We start from the raw sequence: 22549 nt of genomic DNA on the forward strand, positions 1-22549 counted from the left end.
GGCAAGCATTTGCTAAGCACTCATTGTGTGCCAAGCCCCTAGGCGTCGTTGAATTTCACCCTCAGACCAACCTTACAGGCACTGCTCTTAGGCCCATTTTGAAGATGAGAACCAGAGACTTCCTGAGTAAGGACTTGCCCCAAGGTTGCACTGTTGGTAAACAGCAGCTTCGGCCTGACTCCAAATCCCAACGCTGTGGAGACGGGGAGCGCCAGGAAAGCAGGCTGCGAGCAAGGGGCGGGAGTGGGGTCGCCCCCAGGCCGGCGGGAGGTCGCGAGCCTCGGCCCTGAGCGGACGAGCCGTCAGCACCAGGGACAGCTCCCGGGCCGCTCCCCGCAGCCCCCGACGACGGCGCGCGCGGGGCCGGCGGCGCGCTTCCCGCCCTGCTCGGGCGCGCGCCCTCCCCGCCTGCGCGCGCGCCCCGCGCCCGGGACTGGGCTGGAAGCGCGCGCGTGCCGCTCGCCGGGAGCCAGCCTGGGCGTCCGGAGCCGCGGCGCAGCCGGCGCTGGCAGGGGGCTCCCGCCTGGGCACGCAGCCGCCTCCCGCGGACCTCCGGGGCCTCTCCAGCGCCCGCCTCGCCCGCCGGGCCCCAGGAGGCGCCGCAGCTGTGGCCTGGGCGTGAGCGGCCGCCACTAGCTGCGCCCGGCCTGGGACGGACGCCGGACCGCCCCGTCACGTGCGCCCAAGTCCTCGGCCGGCCCGGGCAGCGCCGTTCCCATGGTTCAAGGTAAGGGCCGAGATGGCGCGCGGGTCACGGGGCGTGGGGGGCAGAGGACGCAAGCGGGGAAGCCCCGGCTCAGTGCCCACCTCGTCTGGAGCGCCCACCGCAGCCTGCCTGGGCTGCCTTGCGCCAGGTCCCTGTCCCAGGCAGCTGCCGGAGCCCGGGAAGCCCGTCCCATCTCCGGCCGCCCTCAAAGTACGCCCCTGTCGAGGAGGCTGTGGACAGAAACCGAAGTGGGCAGTGAGGGCCTGAGGGAAAGGCAGGGGCACCCACTGTGCCGAGGGATGCCTCGTCTGTCTCCCGGCGGGGGAGGAGGGATGTTGGAGAGGGAAAGTTTCCAGGAGGTGCCTGGCCCCCATTCTCTCTGCTGCCAGGGGCTGAGACCTTCCTTTACCAAGATTTGCCTTCTGCAAGACACCATGCTGGGTGCTGGACCTGTGGTATCATCCATGCATTGCACCCAACGTCCGCGAGGAGGGGACATTGGCCCTGTTTGACAGATGAGGAAACTGAGGCTCAGGGAAGTTTAGTCACTTGCCCAAGGTCACACAGCCAGTAAGTGGTAGAGCTGGCCTCAGACATGCCAGCCTCTGTCATTGCCACCCGCCTCACACCCAATCTTTGTCTATTTGAAATCTCAGCTTAAGTGGGGGAGGGGAGCGCCAGACTGGCATTTGGGTTTTTCCAGTCGGGGGTGGAAGGACTCTCCAAACACCAAAAATCTAGGAGAGGTGCCCTGTCCACCCCCCAAGCGCTGCCATTTCACCCCACTCCATGTCTTCCACTCCCAAGGCCAGGGACCGTGTGGCATGAGCAGTCCTGCCCCTGTGCAGCCCCCCGCAGCTCTGAGACTAGAATCTTGAGGGTCGAGTTCACTGACCCTTCTCAAAGATAAGAGGGCGTCCCGGAGGCCACAGCCCCAACATGCCCCCTTGCACGTTCCCCAGGAAGCTGGCTCAGGAATGCCAGAAGGGACACCTTGCCAGCCTTCCTCCAGCGATCCCCTCCACTCAGGCCAGGCCAGGCTTCTGGGGAGCTTCCAGGAACAATGAGAACTTCCAACCCCCAAAAGTTCGGGCTCGCCAGGAAAGCACATATGCCCATCTCCCCACCTTCCCCCTTTTCTGGCGGCATCGAGGATGGAGTCTAGGTGACCAGAGCTCTTCTCATCTAAGCAGGTGGGTGCAAGCACCTCCTGTGCTGGGGAAGAGGTTGTTTACGTGCGCTGACCACAAGCTTTCTAAAGAAGCTTGCGTGCCGGGAACTTGTGAAAGATCTGGCTTGCTCCTGACGCTAGGGCTCAAGGCAGTGTGGGGTTGTCTCCATTCATTCTTTTATTTGGTAGTGGCTTGTTAAGCACCTGCAGAACAGGATGAAAAAGACAGGGTGATACTCCCGCTGAGCTCTGGTCTTCCCGTTGACTGCGTTTCCAGTGGGGCTGACGGGTCCGGATTCACTTGGAAAGCTTGGAAGTGGCTTCCCGAAGGGGTTGGGGTCTGAAAAGGATCCACGGGCTCTCCCAGCCTTGGTGCCCCAGGGGTGCACAGGAGTCAGGCTGGGGAACTCTGGGGAGCTTTGCTGGCCTTTCTGGAGGGAGCCGATGCTCTGCTCCAGGCTCTGGCACACGGAAGGGTTGCAGCTTCTCCATCTTTGCCTCTCCAGCATGCGGAGGGGAGAGTGCCCGTCCCAGAGCCCCCACCCCAGGCTCCAAGGCTTTGAGCCCCAGACAAGCGTTGCTTATGCCAGCACGATGGTCCAACATGAATAAGGGCACTTGGGGAAAAGGTAGGCACGGCTGCTGGAGCCAAGACTTAGCTGCCCAGTTCTGTCCACCTTTCTGCGTGACCTTGGACAAGTCACTCCCCCTCTCTAGACCTCAGTTTCCATCTGTGACACGATGGGGTGAATCATGTAATGTGCCCCGTGGGCCACTGCAGCTCTGTCCACCTAAGCCCCGAATGGAGTGGGTAAGGCTGGCACGAGCTGCAGTGTTGGGAGAGTTTGCAGGGGTTTTGCAATCTCAGGGCTGATGTGAGCCCAAGCCCCCAGTCCCACCAGCCCCACTTCCCACTTCAGGGAGGACCCCAGCCTTGCATGTTTGGGGGCTGGTTGTAAATTGCTGACCCCCGTTGCTGGTTCTGGGTGGGCTACACAGCCCCGGGACCCGCTCCTGCAGAGCGGCTCTGGGCTCCTGCCACGTGGGCCTGCGCTGTGGAGTGATGGCAGCGGGATCTGCGAGGAATAATTACAGCACTCAGGAGGGGCGAGGGGGCAGGCGGAGCCGCGGGAGAGATTTATTACGGCTCAGTAACCGGGCAGGAGGCAAGGCAGAGTGGCAGCTGGCCCTTGTCCTGTCCTCCACGCGGCTCCCAGCCCCGCCACTCTCTCCTGTGCATGAGTAAAAAGGCAATTTGCGTGGCAGAGAGAGAGGGTTCCGGGCTACCCTGGGCAGATCACTCAGCCTCCTCATGTGCGAAAAAGGGGGTGCCTCTGCCTTCCCCACTGGCATAAACTGAGAGTCCTGGCTGGCGGCATTGGCACCCGGAGTCTGTTCCGGGGTCTGCGCCACCGAGGCCGCGGCGGCTGGGCTTCTCAGCCTGGCTCTGCTGCTCTCCTTGGCACTGGCTTTCCTGGCGGTGTGTCGGTCCCTCTTATTTGCTCCAGAGGGGATCTGACAAGCCCAGAATCTTCGGCGTTTGCCAGCTCCTCTCCTTCCACTACTGAGCAGAGAGGCTCCTGGGTACGGAGTGCGCGCTTGTTTCTCTTTGCAAAGCTCTTTGTTCCCTTTGGAATCAGGCCCCCTCCCTGAACAGGCTCACGCTGGTGAACCCTCCCCCAGGCCTCGGCCCCGCCCCCTTGCTGGTGTCTGCCCCGGGGGTGGAGGGTGCAGCAAGGGGAAACTCTCAGGTGCGTGGGCCAGCTTGTCCTGGGTAGAGGGTGAGCCAGAGCCCCGAACTCAGACGGAGGCTTGGCTTCCAAGCCCAGCGCTGCTGCTTCCTGGCCATGGGACCCTGGGCCTCTGGCTCTCGGGCTGTGAAGTGGAGACTGTGGCCCCTTCTTCCCTGGGGGCCTTGGAGGATGAAATAAACAATCCTGGTGAGAGCCCTGGGACCTTGGAAGTGGGGAGCAGGTGGGGGTCAGATCAAGCAAGGCTTGTAAGCCCAGCTCTGTGGGTGGGCTTTCTCCGAGGTCCCCAGGAACCACAGGCAGGAGAGCCTGGGAGGACCTCGGCCAGATACGGCCTTTAGAGCACGCTCCCCAGAGTGCAAGTGGAGGCTACCTGGGAGGAGCTGAGGCTGGAAGCAGGGAGGATTGGGGGGAGACCGCTGCATCCAGACGGAAGGGAAACAAGGGAGGCCTGGACCAGGAGAGTGAGAAGGGGCAGATGTCAGGCTCAGCTTTCCCAGGCTGCAGAGGTGGGAGAGGGCTGGACCGGCTGGGAGTCCCAGGTGGAGGCTGATCAGGGACCTGGGCAGGGACCCCAGAACAAGTCAGGCTCCCGGAGCTGCAGCCTGGCCTGCCACATACCCTGACTACTGAGGACAGGTTGGCAGTGCGGCCGAGTGGAAAAGAGCACAGCCTTTGGGGCTGACCGGAGCTGTGTTTGTGTCCAAGCTGTGTGTCCTTAGTGAAGTTACTTAGTCTCTGTGGACCCCAGGTTCTTCATTAATAAAATGACAATAACATCCAACAACAATAAAATAAACAACAATATTACATCCAACGGCAATAAAATGACTGACATCCGCCTCATAGGATGTTCCAGCCGATCGGGCAGGGGAGCCGGTGCAGCGAGGAGCCCCAGCAGAAACCTCTCTTCTGGGCCAGGTCTACCCCAGGGCAGCCCCCACCGGTGCTCACTTCCTGGCTTGGCCACAGGCTGGCCTGGGGGCTGCCCCTGACAAGCAGGCAGACCCTACCCTGGGACCACTCTGGCCCCCTGACCGCCACCTGCATCTTGATCCTTCCCGACCAGGCCCACGGCTTACACACGCCACGGCAGTGGCAAAGGTGGCCCCTCGGGGCGCTCCCAGGCTGGTCCTGTCTAGCAGCTGGGCCTGGAAAATAGTCTTCTCTGTATTCTTATTATCTTTATGGTTGTTTGCCGTATCGAGTCGCACGTACCGTACAAGCATAAATGCGGAGCGGCAGTCCTCCCCAGACCAGCAGCCTTGACATCCCTGGGAGCTTGTTGGGAACGCAGATGTTCTCAGGCCCCCTCCAGACCTGCTTGAAAAGCTCCCTGGGTGATTCTCCAGCTCCATGAAGTTTGAATCACACTGTTCTAGAAAACATACCCTACACCGAAACAGAAAAAGGGCTCTACCCGCAGAAAGCTGTCGTGGGTGACTGTGTCCTCCGTGCTACTCACATTATTAATGAACATATATTCATTTTAATCTGCATTAAAGGGTTTTAAATAAAATAAAGGCATATCTGCCGTAAAAGAAAAACCAGGACATGCAGCTTTGCTTGTTTGTCGCAAAGTAGAAGCTGTGTTAGCGGTCAGTCATTTGCTGTGGCCACACTGGGCATCACCAAGGGCTCTTCTGCCCGTCCTCCTCCCTCGTCCTTTTAAAATCAGCCCATCTGGAGCATCTGTCCATACCAGCGCCCCATTCTCTCATTTATTTACCTGGACCCGTAGACAGGTATGAGGTCATCCGGGTTTTCTGCGTTGTCTGGTTTTCACAGATTTGTTCAGTGACGTGATCCCTACAGGGAAGGATCTCATGGCCGGGGATGGGGGGTGGGGCGGGGGGACACGCAGTCGTGAATAGAACGAGATGGCAAGGGAAGGGCAGTTCTCCGTGGATTGTAACCTGGGTGCGAGGCGGCAGGCGTCCCAGATTCAGAGGGAGGGACCCTGTGGGCAAGAGCAGTCAGGGAAGGCTTCCTGGAGGTGGCATTTGAGCTGAGCCTTGAGGGACGCATACGGAGTGGGGAGGAGCAGGCGTGGTGGAGAGATGGGGCGTTTCTGCCGTCACGGGGAACCAGGGGCACCGTCTGTTGACTTTGGCTGGTGACCCACTGAAGATGCCCCGGCGTTCCCCATCTCTCTCCTGCCCGTGAGAACCAGCTGGGCTACTTCCTGGTGGTCTCACTGGCCCTGAGCACTCAGATCTGTTCTGTGAAGTCGGTTTCCCCGCTCGTGGCCCCCTCTGTCATCCTCTGGTCTCTCTGCCAGGCTTTAAAAGGCCCACCTCCGCCCCCTGTGCCGAGGGGATTTTGCTGCAGTCAAAGGAAGGACCCTCTGCAGAGCCCCCGCCCCCGCCCCGGGGCCCAGCCGCGCCAGACGGGTTTGCAGCTGCCGCCAACGCGCCCCCTAGTGTTAGCTGGTATTATTTTGCCAAGCACGATAGGAGGCAGGAAAGCCTGGGCCTGCAGCGGGGATCACGGGGAATGTGTCTGACCCAGCAGAGGAAGGAGGCGGCCAGGGAAGCATCATTAGTTTATCCGGAACACTGTCGAGGGCCTCACCTTGCAGTTTGAAGAGCCATGTTTTACATCCTGTCTTCCAAATTCTTGGAAGACCTTGGCCTTGGCAAATGACCCTCACTCCGTACGTACATTCAGGGACTCTCTCCTAAGACAAAATAAAAATGCTCCCTTTTCCAGTTCAGGGCGAGCGCGCGACCCATCACCCCAGCCTTTCTTTGCAGGGGGCCCTCCCGCCCCACCGGCCACTGCTCCCGGAGCCCAGCAGAGCCGCTGGCTTAGAGAAGGCCGCACATTTAGAGCGAGAAACCACGTGTCTTTTCCTGCCAGGGTATCCCCTCGAAACACTGCAAAACCAGTCACGGCTTTGAGAGGGCCGATCCCAAGATGTGATGATCCAATTCCGGTTTGAAGGAGGACAGTGAAAAGAAGTCTTGTATTTCACCAGAAGAGAGTAGCAGCCTCTCTTTCGTCGACTTGTGAGCTTCTGGTATCTACCTGTGTTTAGGGTTTGTTTGGTTAAAACACTCATCGTGCAGAAGGCTCCTGGCTCAGTGCGAACCCATTTCCAAAATTAAAAATATAGTCAACTTTAATTGTACCTTCATGGAACTTCCCACACGAGCATTCCCTCTAAACAGATTTCTATTTCCAAAACATGGTTTGTTTTACAACATGGTGTCTTGAATGATCACTTTTGGGGTGGTTTTTATCACCACTGGGCTGTGTTTGGTTTTTTGCCGTCTGCCCTTTTCTCCTGGGATCATCCACATCTGTACAATGAGACGTGAGGATGAGGGGAGGGGAGGGCGAGGAGGAGGGCGTAGGGGGAGGTGGACGGGGGGGCCAGCAGGGCTGCAGATCTAGCGGGATGCGCAGAACAGGCACAAGGGTTAGGACCCCGCAGCTCAGTCCAGCGCCCGGCAAGGGCTCCTCCCAGCTGGTGACCTTAGGCGCGTGATCAAACCTCTCTGTGTCCTGGTCTCCTGGTCCTTACAAACGGGGATGGTTGTACCCCTCTCGTCGTGAGGATTCATCATCACCCAGCTAAGACCCTGCACACCCAGAGGAGCATGACAAATGCAACCTGCTGCTAGATTCTGGGGTCTCTGGGCCTGGTGGCTGGAGGCTGTGGAATGGTCGTCGCGCTGGAACTCGGGCTTTCTGTTGTCATGGGCGGCTGGGGACCCTGCTTAAAAGCCATCCCCACTGAGGCTAGATCCCAGACCCCTGGTATGGTCCAGGGGGCCCTGCAGGGAACAGACCCTGCCAGCCCCCACCCCCAGCCTCATCACTCACCTCTCTCCCCTGCCCTGCTTACTTCCAATTCTGGAACACTCGAGACCCTTCATCCCTGGGGGTCCTCCCACCTCCTCACCTCCCGGCCTGAAAGATCCCTCCTGGCTAGTACAGGTCTGACCTTCAGGGAAGCATCCCTGACCTCACACCACCTCGCGAGGAGATCAGGCTCAGGGCACGCTCTCAGCCCGTCCATGCCCAGCTCTGTGGCTCGTTCCCACTGGCCTCCCTCCGTACACGGCCTGGGAGCCCGTCGAGAATGGTACCTGTCGGTCTGGCTCATCAGTAGCTCGGGGACGGCACCGGGTAGGGGCACTTGTAGATTTTTGTTGGATGGTTGGATATTTCTGTGCCGTTCTGAGGGCCAGCCTCATCTGCTGAGGGGCCGGTGGCCTCTGCCCGGCTCTCCCTGGCCTGAGACCCCCCGCGTTTCGAGCCAGAAACGACGTCTATATTCCCATCCGGGTCTCCCTCCCAAACTATCAAACCTTTTCAGGAAAGGAGGGGCTCAGAGTGTCCCAGAGATGGGAAATCAGCCAACGGGGCAGGAGCGTGGCCAGTGCCCGGGGGTCTGGGCATCAGCAGGGTCTGTTCTATGCAGTGCCCACCATCCTCTGTTCCACGCAGTGTGGGAATGTCATCATCAGATGAAGTGTTGGTTGGCGGTTCTGGACCTGGTGGCCTCACTTGGTCGGACCTTGGCTCCTGGCCAGGCCCCAGGGGTTAACGCCGCCACTCTTCATTGACAGCGACTCCCGGTTTTGAAAAAATCATTTAATCTGCAAGACGGGCCCTTTCAACAACACGCCTACACTCACTTAAGAATGGCTGAGCCCAATTTTTTTTAAAAGGAAAATAGATGTAAACAGATTGCTCCGGGCACGGGCTTTGCTGGAGCCTGGGCCACGGAAGACTTCCCAGGGCAGCTGAGTTGCCCCCAGGAGCTTGGAAGGGAGTCTCTGAGTCGGCTGCAGTGGCCAAGGCTGGGAAGAGGCTCGTAGCAAGTGTTCAGCCTTGCTGCCTGCAGACCCAGCAGGCAGAGCTCCGTAAACCGTCAGACGAATGAAGAGGTGAGTGAGTGGGTGAGGGGCGAGGGGCGGGCCGGGGGCTGACCGCCGCCCTTTGAGGCCTCTGCCCCCAGAATGAAGGTGCACAGGCTTGTCCTTGGGACAGAAGCTGGGGTGACTCCAGGGAGGAGCGGAAAGCTTGGAAGTTGGCCGGGAGTCAGGGGTGGTACCGCCCTCCTCCCTCCCGAGGGAGAGTTGGAGATCCCACTGCTCGGGCTGACCATCTTGGGTGAATTGTGATTTCAAGAAGAAAAAAGTTCCCTTATTGTTCACCCAGCGGGTGATTAGGCCAGGTAACGTCCAAAGTCCCTTCTGAATGGAAGAGAAACAATTCAGGGGGTTCAGATTCTGAGCACCTGTTGCTCGGATGTTCTGATCTTCTAGGACTCCGGGACGTGGGTGCTCAGATTCTGGGAGTCCCTGGTTCCACCACCTTAGATCGACCTCTCCCCAACCCGCTCCACGGGTTCCCTGGCTGTCCGCCCACCCTTTCACCCCTGCCCCCCACCTTCCTCCAGCCCCACCCCTGCTGTAGGCCCTCCCTAAAGCCGCAGGGCAGAAGCTGGGCCTGATTTAAATGAGCTGCACTGATCTCACGCAAGGGTAGGGTCAGGCGGGTCCCCGGTGGGTGCCAGGTCCCCGGAACTTAAAGGGTGTGTCCAGAGAGGGCGGTGGTAGCACACGCCTCCGCCACGTCCGACCGCTGGACGGTCCAGTCATTGTCTTTGGAACAACCAGGTGGCTGGATTCACCTTTGCCCCTGTTCATCTGCTCTTCATTCACAATTAGCACCATGAACACAGACACACAGACACACACACACATACAGACACACAGACATACACAGACACACACGCACACATGCATACACACACACACACACATACAGACACACACACACACACAGACAGACGTACACAGACACACATATACACACACGAACACACACACACGCATACACACATATGTATATACATTACACACACATAGATACGCCTGTACACACAGGCACGTTCATACAGATACGCATGTACACACACATACACCCCCATATACATACATGTACGTGCATGCATATACACAGACACAACACATATACACATGCACACGCACACAGAACACACATACACACATACATGCACCCACAGATACATGCACACATGCACAGATACATGTACACACACACGTACATATGTACACATATACCACCGCCCCCTGCCACACACACAGCCCTGGGTGAGGCGGCACTGCCTGGACTCAGCAGGAAGGGCTGGCCCTGGCCCCCCCCATCTGCTCTGGGCTGTCTCCAGGGGTGGGAGTTCAGGGCCGCCCAGGGTGTGCTGAGTGGTGACATACAAAGGCGTCCTGGGAGTTTACAAGTTAACCAGCAGCCCAGGCCTCCATTTCACCGACTGTAGTTGCCTGGGTGCGCCAGCCCCTGGTCTCCTGTGCCCCCATGTGGATAAGGGGACAATCCTGTCTTCCCAACGCACAGGGCTGCTTGCGCGGGAGATGCTGTACCTGAAAACTCAGCTTAAGACCCAGGTGTTATTCTAATTAGCCGCTGAAATCAGTGCCGGGCGAGAGCGGGGAGAGGCAGTGACGTTCTCACTCGCTCCCTGCTTGCCTCCTTCCCTCCAGTCCGGCAGCCAGGCACCTGGTTCCTGGGCAGAAATCGGGCAGGTGCCCTGATACGCTGGGTTAAGTGGTGCCTCGGTGCACGCAGCTTGCGGCGGTAGCCGTGGAAACTTCTGTAACCTTGTGAACAGCTAAAATTTATATACTTTTGGGTTGGTTGTTTTTAAAAGCATTATACAGATTTCCTTTATACTTTTACACTCCTGTAGGGATAAGTGAGGGGAACGCAAAGCACAAGGTTGTCGTGCAAAACATGCCTCACACCCACTCCCCCTGTGCTCGCTTGGGAGGGCCTGGGTCCAAGCAATTGGGGTCCTCAGTAGGGAGAGCCCCTGAAGGGCCACTGCCCCCTCCACATGGCCTCCCCCAAGACAAGCCAGACTCCACCCAGTCCCCCATGAGCAGCGAACTTCCCACATGGCTCCCCAACCCACTGCTCAGGTAGGGCCACTGGGGACCCAAACCCAGTGAGAAAATAAGACTCCTCCAGTAATAGGTCCAGATAGCGTACATACCCTGGCAAGGAGCTGAGCCATGGGCCCTGCCCTCCGGGGCATCATAGTCAAGAAGGGGGAAAAATACTAATACCGTCTTTGATTTCATCTTAATTTCAGAAAGGTTTTTTGCTGGATAGAACGTTCTAGTTTGGTGCGCCTTCTTTCCGTCTCCTGGCGTTAATCGTTTCCAGGGCAACGTCGGCCGCCCTTCTTGTCTTTGTTCCTCTTCGTGTGGCACGTGACTTCTTCTCTAAGATTGTGTCTTTATCGCTGGTATCAAGGAATTTGATTATAATGTTCCTCGGTGCCGTTTGCTTCGCGCTTCTTGTGTTTGTGTTTCATCGACTGTTTGGATCTGTAGGTCCGTAGGTTTTCACTCAATTTGGAAATTTTTCATCCAGTACTTCTTCTGCTCACTTTTCTGCATCCCCCTTCCTTTGGGGGTCCCAGTGACACATCTATGAGGTCACTTGAAGTTTCCCACATCTCACGGAAGCGCTGCTTACTTATTTATGTTTTGTCTTTTACCTCTGTGTGTTCGTTTTGGATCGTTTCTATTTCTGTCTTTAAGTTCACCTATCTTTTCTTCTGCAATATCTAATCTGATGTTAACCCCATCCAGTGTATTCTTCATCTTAGCCATCGTAGCTTTTTTATCTCAAGAAATTTGGTTTTGTTCCTTTTAACATCTTCTCTGTTTCTACTTCACGTGTCCAGTTCCTTCTCTAGTGTTTCAGCATGTGGGCGACAGTTATAGGAACTGTTTTCATTAATGTTCTTGTCTCCTAATTCCGTCATCTGCCGTTTCTGGGTTAGTTTCAGCTGATTTTTCTCTTGATGGTGGACTGTATTCGTTTGCATCTTTGCTGCCAAGTAATTTCTTGCTGGATGCCAGACGTTGTGAATTTTACCTTGCTGGGTGCTAGACCCCTGTATATATATTTGTGAACTTTGTTCTGGGGTGTGGTTGTTACTTGGAAACAGTTTGTTTCAGCCCCAGCTGTTATGCTTTGGGAGGCAAGACCAGGGCACGTTTGGCCAAAGCCCTTCTGAGTTCTCTACCCAATGCTCCAGGAATTACGAAGTTTTCCTCTCTGATAGGAGCAGGAACTATTCCCAGTAGTGTGAGCTTCCAGTATTGTTCCCTAGAACCCTTTCAAATGTTTTTTTCTCTTAACAAAAAAGTTCTTTCTCTGGGAGTTTCACAGCACGTGTGCTGATCAGTACTCGGCTGACGACTCAAGGGGACCCTCTGCAGAGATCTGTACTTCTCTCTGTGCAGCTCCTCCTGCACAGGACCCTGCCCTGTGCACTCTGGCCACGCAGCGTCCTTGGACTCTCAGCTCTCTCTCCAGGCAGGCCCCGCCTGGGTTCCCCTGCTCTGCAGCCTGGAGACTCTCACCAGGTGGGGAGCCTGGAGACTCTCACCAGGTGGGGAGCCTGGACAGTCCTGGGCTCTCCTCACTCCTCACCCGTCTCTTGAGGATGGTCCTTCATCATCTGATGTCAGTGCCTTGGAAGCTATTATTTCGTAGCTTTTTGTCCTGGATGCTTAGTTGTTTCAGGCTGTGGGATAAATCTGGGCCCTGCTCCTCCACCTTGACCAGGACTCTGATTAGCTAATGCTGCTCTCATGATGTGGGTTAGTGCTCCCAATTATGAGGGGAGTCCCAGTGTCACCCCCATTTTGTCACTGAGAAAACCAGGACACAGAGGAGTTAAGTGACTTGGCCAGGGTGATGCAGAGCCTGGAGACCAGCCCCGTGTTACACCGCGCTGCCTCTCACAGCTGCCCAGGCCGGAAGCTTCGGGGTCCCCAGGACTCCTCCCAGTCACCCCCTCCCCTCCCCTTCTCTCCAGCCCCACCCTCTCCTGTCACCTGATGCCTACAACAGCCTCTGGACGGCCCCTCCCACCCACCCTGCAGCCACAGAGGCGTTTTTAAAAAGCAGAACTGACCCAGGTACCGTCCTTGTCAGCACCCTTCCATGCCTTCCCCCTGGCTTCATTTATTCATTCATCACTCAGCTGACAGTTACCAAGTACCTACTATGAGCCACCGTTCTGGGCGCCAGGATACGGCAAGGAGCAAAAGAGATGGCGCCCCGGTCCTCGGCGACTCAAATCCCTGGAAGGACGAGCCTCACCGGGTAAAGGGCGGCCATGGTAGGGAGGGGGTTATTTCCGATAGATGGTCAGAGAAGGTCTCTGAGGAGGAGACATTTGAGCAGAGACCTGCACGGAACGAGGACAAGAGCCCATGAGACAAGTGCATCCCAGGCAGAGAGAACAGGCAGTGCAAAGGCCCTGAGGCTGCAGTGGGCCTGGTGTGAGCAGGGGAGAGAGGCAGGAAACGTGGTCCAAGAGGGGCTGCGTGGGGCTGGTGGGCCTTGTGGGTGCAGCAATGCCATGATGTCGTGTTTTATTTTAAGTGACACAGGCCCACGGGGATGTTTTGAGAAGAGGATGGAGAGAGTTCTAGCCTGAAGCCTCTGTGTGGAGCGTCACTCTGGCCTCTGTGTGGAGAGCAGGCGGCCGGGGGTGGGAGTGGGGGTGGGGACTCAGGCAGCAGCCCAGGCTTGAGGGGAGGGGCCTGGAAAAGGAGGAGGCATGGGAAGCGGTCAGACTCCGGGTAGAGTTTGCGGATCTGCTGACAGATCGGGTGTGAAGTGAGAACAACGGAGGGGACCCGGGGGACTAGGGGGTTTGGGGTCCGAGCAGCTGGAAGGGTGTAAATGCCATTCCCTGGGACGGGGGCGCTGCAGGAGGCGCATCGGGAACTGGGTTTCCTGCACACCAGTGTTCCCTGTGCTGCACGTGCAGGGGCCGAGGCCGGCCGGCAGTCATGGAGCAGGGCGAGGGCTGGGCCAGGGCTACCAATCTGGATGTTGTCCAGAGGTGTGGAGAGCTGGGGAAGGTCACCTTGGGAGCGGTTGTGTACCGGAGAGGGAGTGTGAGGCGTGGACCCCTGGGCCCTGGACACGTAGAGGTCAGGAGGCGGGGAGGAGGCCGCACAGGAAGCCGGGAAGGAAGGACCTGTCCGGCAGCTTCAGCGTCAGCTAAGGGCTGTGGTGCTCCGCCCCCTAAGTGTGCCCTGTGGACCGGCAGCGCCAGCACCACCCAGCGCTTGTTCAAACGTGTTCCGGGGCTTCCCTGGTGGCGCAGTGGTTGAGGGTCCGCCTGCCGATGCGGGGGACACGGGTTCGTGCCCCGGTCCGGGAAGATCCCACGTGCCGCGGAGCGGCTGGGCCCGTGAGCCACGGCCGCTGAGCCTGCGCGTCCAGAGCCTGTGCTCCGCAACGGGAGAGACCACAACAGTGAGAGGCCCGCGTACCGCAAAACAAGAACAAAAACGTGTTCCGTCTCAGCAACCCCACACCACTGGTCAGAGCTGCTTCACCAGCTTCTCGGGCGACTGGGTGCACATCCAAACATGAGGACGGCCGATGTAGGAGTCGTTTCAGGGAGGAAGGGCCCCCGAGCTGCAGCAGGCACGCCACGTGAGGACCAGGGCTCCGTGAAGGCTGAGCCAGGAGCAGACGGAACGTGCTGCGCAGCCAGGTCCCTGCCGACCTCCCCCCGCGCCCCGTCCTCGTGCTTCCTCCTCCTCGTGCGCTAGGGCTCCTGAGACCACCCCGCGCTGCTGCCCCCAGCAGCAGGCCTTTGCACGTGCCGTTTCCTCTGTCGATGCTCTTTCCCATCATTCCCTTCTCATCCTTCAGGTCCCGGCACCGGGGTCACTCTCTAGGAGCCACCTCTCCCAGCTGCCCCCCCATCCCGCCAGCGAGCACCCGGAATGCTCCCTCCGTACGCCCCATCTGTGTCCCCCAACAAGACTGAAAACTCCACAAAGGCAGGGACCCAGAACAGAGTCCAGGACGCAGCAGGAACTCAGTGAATTTTTGCGTTGAACTGTTGATAAATTATAAATGCCAGGTGCCTAGTTTGGACAGCGAGTGCTGTTAAATCCCAAAGAAGGAGTCGTATCCAGGGGCTGGGGGTCAGGAAAGGCTCTCTCAAGGAGCTTGCAGACTGATGGCTGGGGATTTCATAAGCAGAGGTGGAAGGGAGTTCAGGGTCCCATGGAATGGCACCAGCAAAGGCCCAGAGGCAAGACAATGCAAAGTTTGTGGTCTTAAGGCCCCGGGAACAAACACCTTAGCCAGACCCGTTAAAGGGAGCATTGCAGGGATAGCCAACCAGGCTGGAAAGGCAAATCCAGGACGAGTGCAGCGGGCCCGGAACACCAGATGTTTGGGGCCTGGACCAGGAGAGTCACGCTCAGAGCTTCGTTCCAGAGGGATGCTGGCTGCACTGCTGGGGTGCTCTGCAGGGAGAGCCGTGGCCCGCATGTGCTGACCTGAAGGGAGACAAAGCTCAGCACAGTCTATATGAAACGGGCGCATTTTGTTTAAAAAAAAAAAAATCAAAATACAAAGGCGAGGAGGTCAGCGGGGGCTCCGTTGAGGCTACCAGCATCTCCAGACCAGGCTCTGGGCAGGGGCGTGCATCCAGGCTGCCCGGAAGTCCCGCGGAGGAGGCAGGGGCCCTGGCCCCGTTCATCGCTGTGCCCACCACGCGGCACACCCCGCACACCATAAATGCTTGTGGAAAAGAGGGAGGAGGGGAAGGAGGAGGTTGGGAGACTGGCATTAACATCCTGCTCTGAAGATGAGGACTCTGATGCCCATGGTCACCCTGGCACGAGGGAGGAAAGCCTGGATTCACACCCAAGTCTTTCTGACTCGCAGATAGACCAGGGCTGGGAGAGAGAGCCAGCTCCGCCAGGCACGAGCCCGGGCTGCATCGGAGCCAAGCCTCTGGGTGGCAGGAGTCCCTCAGGGGCTGCAGTGAAGGTTCTGCAAGAGAACGTGTATAACAAACCATGGCTGCTCAGATGAGATGGTTGAGGGTGGCCTGAGCCAGCGGATGGCAGAGGGCATGACTGAAGTGGCCAATTCTGGGCTCCAGAGCTCGCCAGGAAAGTCCCCGGCAGGATTGGCGGGAACTTGGCTGCAACATCCTGTCTGGACCGCTGAGCGGGGCGAGCCAGAGATGGGGGCGTCTGCCCCCTGCGAGCTGCACTGCGGCAAGGTGCATCCGCTGTTGCCTCCACTGCCACCGGGTACAACCGCACGGGGCTCTGAGGACTCGTGCGGGCTATGGGGTGAACCCCGAGTCAGGTCCCTCAGCCCCTGTGAGGATTCTCGGGGCAGATCCGCCTGCCGGCACAGCATCCATAGATGTCTGTGCTCCCAACTCAGCCTGAGCTGCACATCGGAGACACCTGGACCCCCGAGGGTCTCACGTCCTTAGCCTGGGGTGGGCTGGGGGGCATGGTTGGGGGGCGATCCTGATGGGCTGCCTGAGGCTAAGGCACAGCTCGCTGGGCCACTCCCAGAGTTTCTGACTCGGTGGGTCTGGGCGGGACCGGACTCTGCATTTCATCAAGTCCCCGGGTGTCACTGGGGATGCTCTGAGCAAAGAAGTCGTAGGCCCGGAGCAGCTCAGGCCAGTGATTGTGGGCGAGGCTGCAGGGTGAAGAGAGAAGCCAAGAGTGGGCAGAGGCAGGTCCTGAGGCCGGAGAGGGAGGTATTTATGCTCTAATAGGGAAATCACTCCCCACATACCGGGCACTGCTAACTGCTCCCTAGCGCTGAAGTCTGCGCTGACCGTGACCTCTGTCCTGAACTGCACTCACCACCATGTGCCTCTGTTCCCCGAGTCTCCCCACCCCCTCCAGGTCCTAGAGTGGGACTGGCTGTTGGTGATTGACTGGGTGCTCGTCCAATCGCTGTGAGGTGCCAGAGGCAGCCGGCATTGCTGAAAAAGCCTCCTGACCCCCAGCCTGGCCCCAGGTTCTGCCTGTCACCGACCTTGCAGGTGACAGTATCTCCTTGAGCCTCAGTTTCCCCATCTGTAAAATGGGGTTAATAACTCCGACTCCTAGGGCGATGGTGAGGCTTAAAGGGAGTGATGTGCACGTTCTCTGCAGAGCGCCGCCAGTGCAGGCATTGTCCCCATCCAGCTTTCACAGATGGTAAACCCAGTGCGGTTTTTCCCATGTCACACTGCAGGCATGGAGCGGGGACAGATTTGGTTGGGGTCCCCTGGGCTCACAGGCTCAGCATCCCTCCTCCCCTCACCCTTCTTGCATGAGCCCTTCACAGCTAACTTGATCTTCTTCCTGTAAATTCATCAATGGCTCCAACGGCCCCCTCCCCCTCCCCCAGTGCTTAGCTCCCAGGGGCTCTGCTTTGGCCAGTGACTCAATCCACAGGCGTATATAGAGCTCCTGCTGTTTACCAGGGTCTCTGCGGCAAGGTGAGGCTGATGGTGCAGCCCTCGTGGGGATCCCAGTGCATTGTGGGGACTAGCGGGAAAGCGGCTGAGGATGAAACAGCAAGGGATGGAGAGGACAGCCCGGTGCACAGAGGAGAGAGCAGGCTTCCTGCAGAAGGGGAGGCCTGAGCATGGCCGTTAGGATCAGAAGGCATCGGCCCCCTGGAAGGAAGTGGGCATGGTCCCAGGGGCACCCCAATCCAAGGGACCGTGGGGCAAGCACAGGCCTGAGGCCAGTGTGCACCCCCACAACGCAGTCCCATCCTCAAGCAGAGGAGGGGGCTGGCACTGGCTGGGGGGCCGGCCTGGCCCAGGCCCTGGCAGGGAGGCAGGCGGGAACAGGACAGGATGAAGCACTGAGGCCATGGTGTTGTCTCAGCCACGGTTACTGACCGCGACACACAGCCAGGGGGACAGCGCCCTGAGGTTAGGCCTGGGGGTCTCCCCGACCCAGAATGGTACTGCTCTGTTGGCCCTTCGGCACCCAGGGGCCCCTGGCAGAGAGAGGAGTTCTCGGAAGTTGAGGTCAGCACCGGCACGTAACAGACAACAGCTCTGTCAAAGGAACGGGCAGGGAAGTGGGTGGGAAGCCCCGGTGTGAGTGGGATGGCTGATTCACTTGGATGCCTTAGTGGTCCGGCGGGGTGGGGGCACGTTACTGTCATCCTTCAGGCCTGGGCAGTGGCCAGCGCTCTGTGGACACAAGAAAGCCCCCCGGCAGGCAGGCCCTCCTATGGTGGAGCCACGGTCACGCCTGGCACCGAAAGCCCGCTCTCCCATGCTCGGGGCAGCCGCGTGGCCGAGGGGTCAGGAGCCCAGCCTGCGCTGGCAGGTGGCCCTTGAATCGCCTGGGCCCGGGGCGTCCCTGCTGAGTCTGTGAGCCTCTGTTTGCCCCCCTGGGTCTGGTTGAGTCGTGAGGGTTTCATGGACATCAAGGCTGAGCCGCAGGGATGGGCAGAGGCCAGATGGGGTCCTGCCTGTGCTTCCTCCCTCCTGCCCCTCCAGACACGGAGCCCCCCTAACCCCCAACCCCCGGTGCCTGTTTCTTCGCCGGTGCTGAGTGACCGTGAGGGCGAAGTGAAACACCCAGGGGAGAGCCCTTGCTCGGCGGCTGGACAAGGTCTGTGCTTAATGAACAGTGCTCTGATGGTCCCAGGAAGCCCTGGCCTGGAGCCCCCTCCTGTGCGCCCGCCAAGCTCCGAGCTGGTACCAGGGGCCGTGCCCAGTTCTTGGAAGAGGAAGTTAGAAAAGAAAAAAACGGCGAAAAAAGTTACGTCAAGGAGCAGAAAGGGTTTTGCAAACCCAGCTTCTGCACGTGGTTATTTTAAGGGAGAGGAAAAGCCCGCGGCATCTGCAGCTGAGCTGGGGCTCCCTCGGGGTCTCCAACCCGCCCTCCCGTAAAGATCCCACCACAGCCTAGAAAGTTCCGGAATGGTGCATGCCAGCTGCCTTCCTTCTGACGGGTACCCCAACGCGGGCCTGGCCCGCAGCACCCACTACCTGCCCAGGACACGCTGCAAGCAGGCAGCGCGGGAGGTGGGGGCCACAGACGCAAGACCCCGTGCCTCCCCTTCCCGCGTTCAGGGGGCCTGTTCGGCGCAGGCTTGCCAAACGGACCCCGACTCAGTTCACATCTGCCCGCATTTTGCAGCCACTACTGTGTCCTTGCGCTCTATTGCCCCCTGGTGGCAGGAGGACCGCAGAACTGGCGCCAGCCAGGTTCCTGCCTTCACGGGGCTTCCAGTCGGGCAGGGGGCGAGGAGGCGGGTGCACCCCTGCCCCTGACACCCGTAGGCAAGCTGGGGCGGGGTGGGAGAAGGAGGGAGAAGACAAGACGCACACTTTGGGAGGCGCACCCAGGCTCACCCCCTGGTCCCCACGCCTAATCGTGTGAGCCACGTGCAGCTCTGCCCGTTTCCTTGTCAGTAAAATGGGGTCATGGTGACCCTGCTCAGGCTCTCCTAGGGATTAAAGATGTTGGTCAAGGGTGCTGTGCCCTGCCTGGCACAGAGGAGGTGCTCAGGACGGGACGATGCGCTTGTTGCTGTTGTGAGGCACTGGGGAGCCACGCAAGGTGTTAGAGGGAGGCGGTGAGCAGTCCAGACTTGGGTTCAGGAACCCCCGTGGCGCAGCATGGGCAGGAGGGCGGGGCAGGAACCCCAGGTCCTGGGATGCCTCTGTGCCGTGCTGGGGTCAACAGCTGGAGGGCCGGCCGGAGAGATGGGCGTGAACCGTGAGCTTCTCCACAGCCGTGTGTACTACTTCAGACCACGAGGAGGGTGGACAGGAGAGGTCTGGGAGCTGCTGAGCTCAACGTCCGGCAGCGGGGGAGCCTCGCCCTCCTCCCACCCCTCCCCTCCTCCCACCACCACCTTGGGACCCAGGGAGGCGGTCCAGGGTCGCTAGCCTGTGCCCAGCTCTCGCTCTGTGGCAGAGGTCGGGGTGACCCTAGGCAAGGCTCCCTCTCTGGGGCACAGCTGCCCGTCTGCACGGCGAAGGGGCAGAGACATGCTCGCGGACTTCCACACCACCGGCCATGCCCCCACGGAGCTGGGGGATCCAACTTCTTGTGACCACACACGCCAGTGCACCCCGAGTTTCTGCCCATCTGGATGAGCAGGGCAGGGGCTCCGGGCCAGACAGCAGCAGCCACAACTGAGGGTTTAATTTTGGAGCCGGTTCTGAGGGCCTGCCTCACGAAAGGCCCCTCTGGGCCGGGCCTCCCCCCCAGGATGACCAGGGCCCTCCCAGGTGCCACCCACTGCCCCAGAGGACCAGGGAGGCCCCGGGCGGCTTTGGCACAGCTGCTGATGGAGGCCAGGAGGGGTTCCTCCTGCTACTCCCTGGGGACCATGCCAGAGGGGGCAGGAAGGCCACCCAGCTGGAGGTGCCCTGAGCCCCCTGGCCCACCCAGGTGGGGCAAAGCCCTGCTCCCTCCAGTTTCCTGGCCACAGCCCAGCCACCAGGCCCTAGGGTCTGCCCTGGATCCTCCCCTCCTGGACCACAGAGCTGCGAGCTCCTTTCCTCAGCTCCAGCCATATCCACGGTGGGCCGGGCAGGTCCACAAAGATGGGGTGTCCATCCAGTCGGGTTTTCTGCTTGCTCGGTGGGTTGACTCACTCCTCCAGCCTCAGTGCACCCCTAGAAAACGTGAGTGGGGTAATCGAGCAAAGAGATGCGTCTGAGCCCTGCTTCCCACGTGGCCTGGGAGAGTGGGTGTGTCCCACCCTCCACCCTGGGGCGGCCACAGGGAGAAATGAGATCAATGCGCTGACGCTGTTCTCATTAACCCTAATGTTGCTGAACTGCGGCCCAGAGAAAGGAGGGACCCGCCGTTCCCCATCACACCCCCGGCCTCCCTCCCCGCCCCCCGAGAGCTCTGCCAGGTCCCACTAGGAAATTCCGGTTCACCCTTCAAGAGCTCAAGGACCCCGGCAGGTCATTCGTTCCCAGTCGGCGCTGAGTCCCTACCGTGGGCCCTGCTCTGGACTGGGCTTCAGGAACAGAGCAGTGGACCCCAGGTAGGGCCCTGCTCTCACATGGTTCACCCCGAGGGGCTCTTCAGCAGGGCTATGGGGAGAGCTTCTGGAACTCTGTGAACCCCAGAAACGGCTGTCCAAATGGCACAGCCCCTGTGCTCTCTCTGGGGGTCCTCGAGGAGTCCAGACCACAAAGCCGGCCGGCCAGAGGCACCCACAGCATTTCCTAAACATCAGCAACGCAGCCCGCCTGGCAGCGCCAAGCCCCCCGCTGCAGGCGCCCTCCGGCCTCGGAACCCTAGGCGGGCACACGCCCGGCTTACTGGGTCCCCCGCGCCTGGTTGGCCCGAGCGCTCTCGGGGCTGAGTGATCCGGGCTGAAGATGGAGCTTGGCAGGAGGACACTCCAGGTGGTGTTGGGAGCTGCCTCTCCGGGCCCCAGGCCCCGACTCCGCCACCCCACCCCCAGCCAGGCTCTGGATAACATCTCCGAGGCCAGCCCCAGCGATGCGGAGCACTTCGCCGTCTACTTATTACCAAACGCAGGAATCTGGGAGCCCGCGGAGCGTGAAATTAGGACCAAATGTGGAGGAGGTCTAGACAGGAACTCCGGGCCACTCCCGCTCGAGGACGACGGGGCCCTTGGGCTCCCAGGTAGCAGGAGCGCTCTGGTAACCAGACAGATGTTTGTGGAGGAAAAGCGTGCCGGCTCTCCGCAAGCTCAACAAGGCGCCGGGATGCGGAAAGGCCTGGCAGCGAGGCGGCAAACCTGGGTCCCAAGCCCAGCTCTGACCTCTGCTGCCCCCAGGCTCGGTCTCCCTGTCTGGAAATGAACGGCACCATCTTCGCCCGGTTGGAAGGGCTGCTTGTGAAGCAGGCGGATTCCAGGGCCCCACGCAGACCCGCCGAGGCCTGGGCCTCTGCATATTTCCCGGGTTCCCATCCCTGGAGGGTTTAGGAGTCGCTGGGCTGGTTGAGCCTGAGGCCCGGCCAGTGTGGAGGGTGCAGGGCTGGGCTTCTCCTTGGCTCCTAGAAGGGGCGCCGGGCATCTCAGGTGAACAGGCGAAGGGGTGGGGGGTGCTGGAGGGGCGTAAGACAGGCAGACTGAGGAGACTCAATCCTTGGTCCGCAAGGCAGGGAGGGGTGGGATGCAGCAACAGGAACAGAGGAGAGTCTGAGACAGTGCAAGACACGTGGTCCAGATGGCAGCCATGCGGGGGTCCTCTGCCAGGGGAGGGGCTCCGTGAGGGCAAGGGGGAGGCAGGTGGGCCGGCGTCTGCCCCACTGCCAGGTGTTTCCTGCCCCCCACCCCACTGGATCTCCTCGCCGCAGGAGGCAACCGGAGCTCGTAAAGCGGCGGCTCCCCGCGAGACACCGGGCTCTCGGAAGGGGCCGTGGCCCGCCCAGCCCCCCTCCACAGACTCTGGGGCCGGGGGTGCCCAGGGAGGCCCCATCTCACAGCCTGTCCCTGTAAAAATCGGGGGCGGGGACAGGGAAGCAAAGCCGTTTATAAAGCTTTAAAACCGTTTATGGTCCCGGGGGGCAGATTAACAATTCAGCTCAATCCTCGCCAACTCGTCTTGGCTGGCGGTGCGTGGAGACTTGGGGCGGGGGCTGGGGCCAGGGAGCTGGAGGAGGGACGGCGGCGGCAGCCTCCACCAGGCTGGCACTGGACCTGCCGGCACCTCGCTGCCCCTCTCCTTCCTCTCCTGGCCCGACCCGGCCTGGCCCATCAGATGGCCATCCTTCCAGGACGGCTCAGAAGCCTTCTCCTCCAGGAAGCCCCCCACGGTTTCCCTGATGCGATTCTGCCCCCTGAGCCCCGAAGCCCTCCGTTGGTCTCTGGGCACTCGGCGTAGCCATTCCCGGGACACAAGTGTCCAGGGGACACTGGATCAGCCCGGTTTCCCTCTAAGCTCCCAGGCAAATTTATCAGAGTGTTTGCAGTCCTTCCCCTTCTCTGCCCCGCTGCGGGATGCCATCCTGATCTATTGCCTGGACCAGCAGCTGGCATTTTTTTCACATTCGTGATTCTGAAACTTTGTCCTGCATCTCAGTTATCCGGACC

General features: G+C 59.8%; 1 protein-coding gene across 1 annotated transcript in view; it reads left to right on the plus strand.

Moving 5' to 3' along the window:
- Positions 1 to 465: 465 nt before the first annotated feature.
- The window catches only part of FAM163B (family with sequence similarity 163 member B), a 30859-nt gene continuing 8775 nt past the window's right edge, over positions 466 to 22549 (plus strand). The window contains exon 1 of the mRNA XM_004285005.3: positions 466 to 727. The gene's annotated coding sequence lies outside the window, so the exon portion shown is untranslated. The remainder of the gene's footprint in view (positions 728 to 22549) is intronic.

This window comes from Orcinus orca, chromosome 6 (genome assembly GCF_937001465.1).
Source record: "Orcinus orca chromosome 6, mOrcOrc1.1, whole genome shotgun sequence".
Taxonomy (NCBI): Eukaryota; Metazoa; Chordata; class Mammalia; order Artiodactyla; family Delphinidae; genus Orcinus; species Orcinus orca.